This window comes from Nelumbo lutea, chromosome 1 (assembly GCF_056320005.1).
Source record: "Nelumbo lutea isolate HS-2025 chromosome 1, American lotus-T2T, whole genome shotgun sequence".
Lineage (NCBI taxonomy): Eukaryota > Viridiplantae > Streptophyta > Magnoliopsida > Proteales > Nelumbonaceae > Nelumbo > Nelumbo lutea.
Window position 1 is genome coordinate 33,256,128 of NC_142684.1, and position 6,807 is coordinate 33,262,934.

Genomic DNA, 6,807 nt, shown 5'->3' on the forward strand with positions numbered 1-6,807 from the left:
ACAGAGAAGAACCCAAGGGAGCAAGTGAATGCCATTTCCTTAAGAAGTGGCAAGACTATTGGTGAAATCAATGATGATGATCAAAAAGTTGAGGTAGCCGATTTACAAATGGTGATAGAGGGGAGTACACCTAAACTAAATTTAGATGCCATTAAACTTCCTCTCCCCTACCCTAAAAGAGTTTTGAAAGTTAAATTGGATAAACAATTTGAAAAATTTTTAGAGGTGTTTAGAAAAATACATATTAACATTCATCTTCTTGATGTATTGTCTCAAATGCCAAAATATGTCAAATTCTTGAAAGAGGTGATGCCAAATAAAAGGAAATGGGAGGAATGCAAAATGATGAAACTTAATGAAGAATGTTCAACAATTCTTCAAAATAAATTAACCCCAAAGCTCAAGGACCCAGGGAGTTTTTCTATTCCTTGCACCATAGGAGATACTGAATTTAAGAAAGCTTTATGTGATTTAGGTGCTAATATAAATTTAATGCCACATTCTATTTTTGAAAAACTTTGATTGCATGAATTAACACCTATTACTATTACCTTGCAATTAGCGGAGAGAAGTATTAAATATCCTAGGGGAATAACAAAAGATGTTTTAGTCAAAATAGGCAATTTTATTATACCTGCTGACTTCATTGTATTGGATATGGAAGAATGTAGGACAATGCCCTTGATTTCAGGGAAACTTTTTCTTGCTACTGGTAATGCTTTAATTGATGTGCAAAATGTCTACTTCTTTTTAGAATCAATGGTGAAAAAATAGTATTTTATGTATTTAAAACCATGAAATATCCTAACACAATTGAACATGAAATATATGCAATTGATTGCATTGATATTTGGGCAGCTGAAATCGATACATCTAAATCAGATGATCCTTTAGAACGTTGCATTCTTAATTCTTGTAAAAATGTGCAGGTCTTGGATGAAGAAATTAAAGAGGCTTTGAACTATTTGGAGGCCGATCAAAAAGAGTTCAAACCAAGACAATAAAAATTTTTACCATTAGATGGACCGACCTCTACCAAGCAATTGCGACCTTCCATTGAAACACCTCCAGCTCACACAAAACTCCTCCCATCAATTGTGCAAACCCCTATTCCAGATTTAAGCCCACCCATGATGGATGAGAGGGGAAAACATCGAAAGTTGCTACAAGACCTGGAGGATCCGGTTTATGATTAAAATAACAAAGTTTGTTTTTCTTTTTTTTTTCTCTCTTCTTGTTTTTATAGTTAAGTTATTTCCACCTTTTCTTTTTACCTTACATTGAAGACAATACATAGACCAAGTGTGGAGGGGGGAGAGTATAGGATTTTAATTCAGTTCAAAAAAAAAAAATCAAAACCTCAACTCTTTTGAAATCAATTGAAACAATGTTCTAGAAAATTTTTGTAAAACTAGTAATGATGTACGATCAAGGAGTACACAACTTATTTGAAGTCATTTCCAGTTAAGCTAGTCCTAAATTCAGGTTTAAGTAAATGGGATAGTTGTTTTACCATTGCTACAATTGGTAGGATGGAGCATAAAATGCACCTACAAACCAAATAATTCAATAGTAGGATGGAGCATAAAATGCACATACTAGCCGAGTGATCCAAAAGTGAGACGGAACATAAAATGTACTCACTCCCGATAAAAAGAGAAAAAAAGGGAAAAAAAAGAGAAAAAATAAAAATAGAGGTTTTCCTTGATTTACTACCTGGTTTGCAGTAGCAAAAATTGGATTGACTGATGAATGAGTCGAGTATGACTTGGTTGTGTTGATTTGACGGTTTGCAATAGTTAACCTAGAATATTTGTGAAGAAAGATGGAGAGTTGAATTTAAATATTGGAAGGATAGTTGTTTGTTTTGTGTTTGCTTGAATTTTGTCTTGCCCAATGACAAGCAAGGTTTAAATATGGGGGGATTTGATAAGAATAAAACATTTCATATTTTTATCCCTAAATATTCAGTCTTTTATACTTAATTGGATTCATTATTCTTGTATTTCGATTCAGGGCATGAAAGAAGGTGTCAGGAGAAAAAGAAAGCTAATTGGGCAATTTTGCACAGTTTCGACGCCGTGTAGTAATCTAGGCATAACTCTCACATCCGGACTCCGATTGAGATAATTCAATATGTATTGAAAAGAGAAGGAAAATATCTACAACTTTCATGTTGTAAGTTTTGATATATTCGGATTGCACTAAAGTCAAAATCGGGCCCAAAGTCTAAGCAAATTCGTAGGGAAGCCCAGTTCGCAACAAAAGCCCAATACGAATACAAGAATAAGGAAACTACAAAGTATCCTATCATATTTAATTTTTTTATGTAATTCTAGAAAGATAAAGAAGATTAAGATTACCAGATAAGAGATAGGATAGGATTATATCTAAACTAATCATTAGGAATTAAAACTTTCTATTTTTGAGAAAGAACTCCAAAAAGGAATTGGAAACAACCCCTCCTCCTAAAGTTATATAAATGGGGGGGGGGGGTGGACTAGCACCAGGCATTAATCAATCTCTGGAGCAATCAAAAGTCCTCCAAGAGAGCTTCAGCTTTCAAGGAAGCAGTCAGCAACCTAGGAGGAAAAGAAGGCAACGGCAAGGAGAAGACAAGCTCATCGATCTCAACTTCAAGGGTGGCATCATGAGTTCTTTCTTATACCTTGTTTGTTTAATTTTCTTTATCATGAACTAGTTTATTTATAACTGGGGCTATAGAAAGCCTAACTACGACCATGGATTGATTTTTATTTAATTCAACCAAGTTGTTTTCATTTTCATATTGTCTATGAGTTATTATGCATAATGCAATTAGGAACTTGGCCACTTCTTAGTTGATTTGATTTATATGAATGAACCGGAAGGGAAATTCATATAATAGAATAAATAACTCATAGTGTGAATTAAATGGTATATAGGAATATATATACATGATTCATCTGATGATACTGATTTTTCATAGAACTTAATGCATTTTCTATCTCGAGAACTCTAATCGAGGAATCGAATGGTTACTTGATAGAAGTAGGTCTGATATATCATGGAAGAGAATATTAAATAAATTAAGAAAAACTTCAGCTTATGAAAATAATAAATTATCTTAGTTAATTTAATAAATTGATATTCATTGGAAATGTTAGGTGGACCAATAGTCTTGGCACTTTGAATTAAATCGTTGCAAATTCAATCGTTGATTGTCTTTGTTTTTATCTCTTTTCTTTTTTTATCTTTAATTTTTAATAGTTTCTATTGTTAGATCTAAAATTCAGTTGTCCAAATAATTAAAGAACAATATCTTTATACTACTTGATAACTAGTGCATTTACTAGGGTTATATAATTATAACTATCAATTCACGCCCAAAGAGTGTACCAAATCCTCTATCCATTGAATATGACACAGTTTAGAATGAGTCAGGATCAACAAGTAGTTCTTCATCAAGAACTTGTGATTCTTCAACAAGAATCGAATGGGATAGTGAATACAGCTTCAAAAATTGTTTCTTCTAGCAATAAACAATATTAAGATCAAATCTGAGAATTCGAGATCGAACAATGTAGGCCGGCAAGAGTAGGGAGAAAAAGAATTCGAGATCGAACAATGTAGTCCAGATCAAATCTATGTTGTGTGTCTTTTTCATGTTCGCCCTACTCTATTTATAGCCTTAAAGAGACAACCTCTTAATCTGATTAAGAGTCTCATGATCCAAATCTTTATTTGGATCTAGACTCTTTAAGTGATAATAATCCCTTATCTTATCTATAGATAAAGATCAACTATTCCTAATCAAATTAGGAGTTCATTGATCCAAATAAAGATTTGGATCAATACGCTTTAAGTGGATAAGAGTTATTGTCCTATTCATATATGCTGATCCAAACCCAGATTCGCCCATATTTAATTAAGCCAATTATCCTAGTTCGAAATGGACTTTAGGCCCATTAAACTTTCAGGCCCTAGTTCGAAATGCTGGCTAACTTGGCTCTCCCTAACATTGATATACAGATCAGCCACATGAGTTCCGCCTACACTCTGTCACAAGGCCTGGCCAAATTCACTACTGAATATAGTGAATCCCTTGAGTCTATCACTATGAGCTCTTAATGGGCCCAACATTTACACTAAATGGTCATTGGGTCCAACCATCTTATGAAGACTCAAGGATTGTAGGTAGATGCAAGATTAGCCCATCAAATATAACCCTCAATGGTCTTGCATTTAACCTCTCAACCCATAATGATCAAACATTGCCCGACAAGAGAGGACATCTCCTTCGATTGCAAAATACAGTGCTACACTCTCTACTCACATGGATCCCGGGAATTAAAACATTTTGCAAATGTTTTAAAACCATAATATATATAAGTATATCTATATATAAATATATTTTGCAAAACTAAATTTCAAACATATTTGAAATCTACAACCAGCAGTTTAGGTTTCCATCAGAGAGTGCATTTTCCCGATCATTCACTTTGTCCAACAATGAGGCTGATCTTGTCACTATGATCACCCATTCAGATGAATTCTCGAACTGTTCCAGCATACCCAGGTTTTGATCCCCTCTAAGGATGTCACTAATTGGCATATCAAAGACAGTCCAATCTGGCACCTAGTGCAGTATCATAATCGAATCTAAGGGTCAAGTGTAACAATTCAGTTTTGCCCATCCATCTCCAAGGTTGAGGGCAATACTGGAATTTTAGTCTAGTTCAGGGTTTTAAGAAAATCCACACTGAATGTACCTCAAGTCTCACCCTAGCAGTTGAGACAATCAACTCCAACTAACTTGGCAATACATCAGTGCCAACTTTGGCAGGATAAATCTCCCTAGATCTATCCAACGACTGTGAAGATTCTAAATTAACAAAAGTCTCATATGTGTCTAGTTTAAGGGTATTACAAAGAATGACCTCTAGCAGGTCTTCACACTTTTCTTCCCTTTGAAAAGCTAAGGTTTCTTCGACATTTTCTAATTCTAGGGTATTAAAGGTTGTAGGATCTTGGTATTGGGGAAGATCTAAGGATTCATCTCTTGGGTTTACAACCAATTGACTGAGCATTGAATTATTTTCCCATTGCAGGTTAGCATCCCTAACTTAAATTACTTGGCTCTCTAATTTTAGGATTAATTGTTGTTGAGCTAAGATCAGTTGTTGGAGCTGCAAAAAACAATCATCAAATGAATCAGTTGATAAGATTGAACCAGTTAGGCCCCAGGGTAATCACTATACTCATAGTGAGCCTAGGCTGCAGACCATTGAGAGTGCACATCTGATAGGGTGGTTTCTTGGGCTTGGGCCCAATAAGCAAAATGGGGTAACATTGGGTTGGAGAAATCTGTTAGTTGCATGTACTTGCTCTGGAATGATCGATTGACATGGCCCATCACAGGGCATTGACTCACATGATGGGTCAGGCTTGAACAGATGGAACATGTTGAGTAGGATGACAAGGTTGGGAATTGTTATTGATATGCAACTTGGTCAAGTCTTTAGGACATCCCATTGATCTTGTCCAACTATTGAGACACATGGTTTCAATCTATTTGTGGCTTAGGTTCGAAGTAGTTTCTCATTCCACACACTCCGACCATTGCAATATTATTATTATTATATATATTTTTTCCTTTTTTTTGAAATTTGAAATTTATATTTTTGAAATTTAAATTCAATTTCAAATTCAGATTTTGAAATTTAAATTCCTGAATTTTAAATTTAGAATTGAATTTTTATATTTAAAAAAAATGCAAGCAAATCAACAACAGACTTAAGACTGACCTAGAGTTTCCTAAACTAGTGGTTCAACCAATGTGAATCATTTTAGGTTCACTTGGAATTACACCACTTCCTTTGGTTAGCTAAGTAAGAGGTGGGGATGTGGGAGGCTCCCCCTTACTTTCCATAACTGTCGGTTATGGAAAATAATTACAAGCTTTCTTAAAATTCAGCACACCTTTGAACCAAATGTGAGGCTTTCCTAAAGGATCTTGCTATCCAAATTTTAAATTAGGGTTAGGGTGAATCGCACGTGGAGGGTGGTGATTTTTTTGCCAAGGGTGATGAAATTCCCACCTTATCTTATTTAAGTTGGATGCCCTTGAATGAATTAACGGAAGGAAAAACAATAAAAAAAAATGAATTCATCTAAGAACAATTATTTCTAAAATGCAATTCAACAATATAACATAAAATAATAAAATAAACTAAGCAAGAGCAATAATTAAATAAAATAAACAAAAATTCTTTTTTTTTTGTTTTTTAATATGAAATAAAAGAAAAAAAACCTAATAAAGCAAAAAAATCAAACAAGTAATTAAAATAAAGAAAGGTGAATAGATCTAGAAACAAAATGGAAGCAAAATAATAGTAAAAATAAATAAATTGGATTTAAGGAAAAAATAATTAAAAAATTTTGAAAATTACTATTCTACCAAAAAAAAGAGTGAAAATAAAAATAAGCAATTAAAAATAAAACGAAACGATTACATCTGAAATGCAATCCAATTTCTCTTCTCTTTTCTTCCGTCCCACAGTCCTGCAATGCTCCAATACCACAACTTTCGCTATTCTATCCTATAGAATGAAAGAGAAACAAGAATTAAAACAGAGATAATAGATCAAGCAATTAAACAAAAAAGAAAAAATAATAAAACATCTGAAAAAAGTAAATAAATTTTTTTTTTCTCCGTTGCTTCCCCGACAATGGCGTCAAAAACTTGGTGTGATCCAGAGCATGTTGTTAACCACTTCGGAACACTAGCTTAAACATTTATAAATTTTTTCGATTCTCAAACAAATA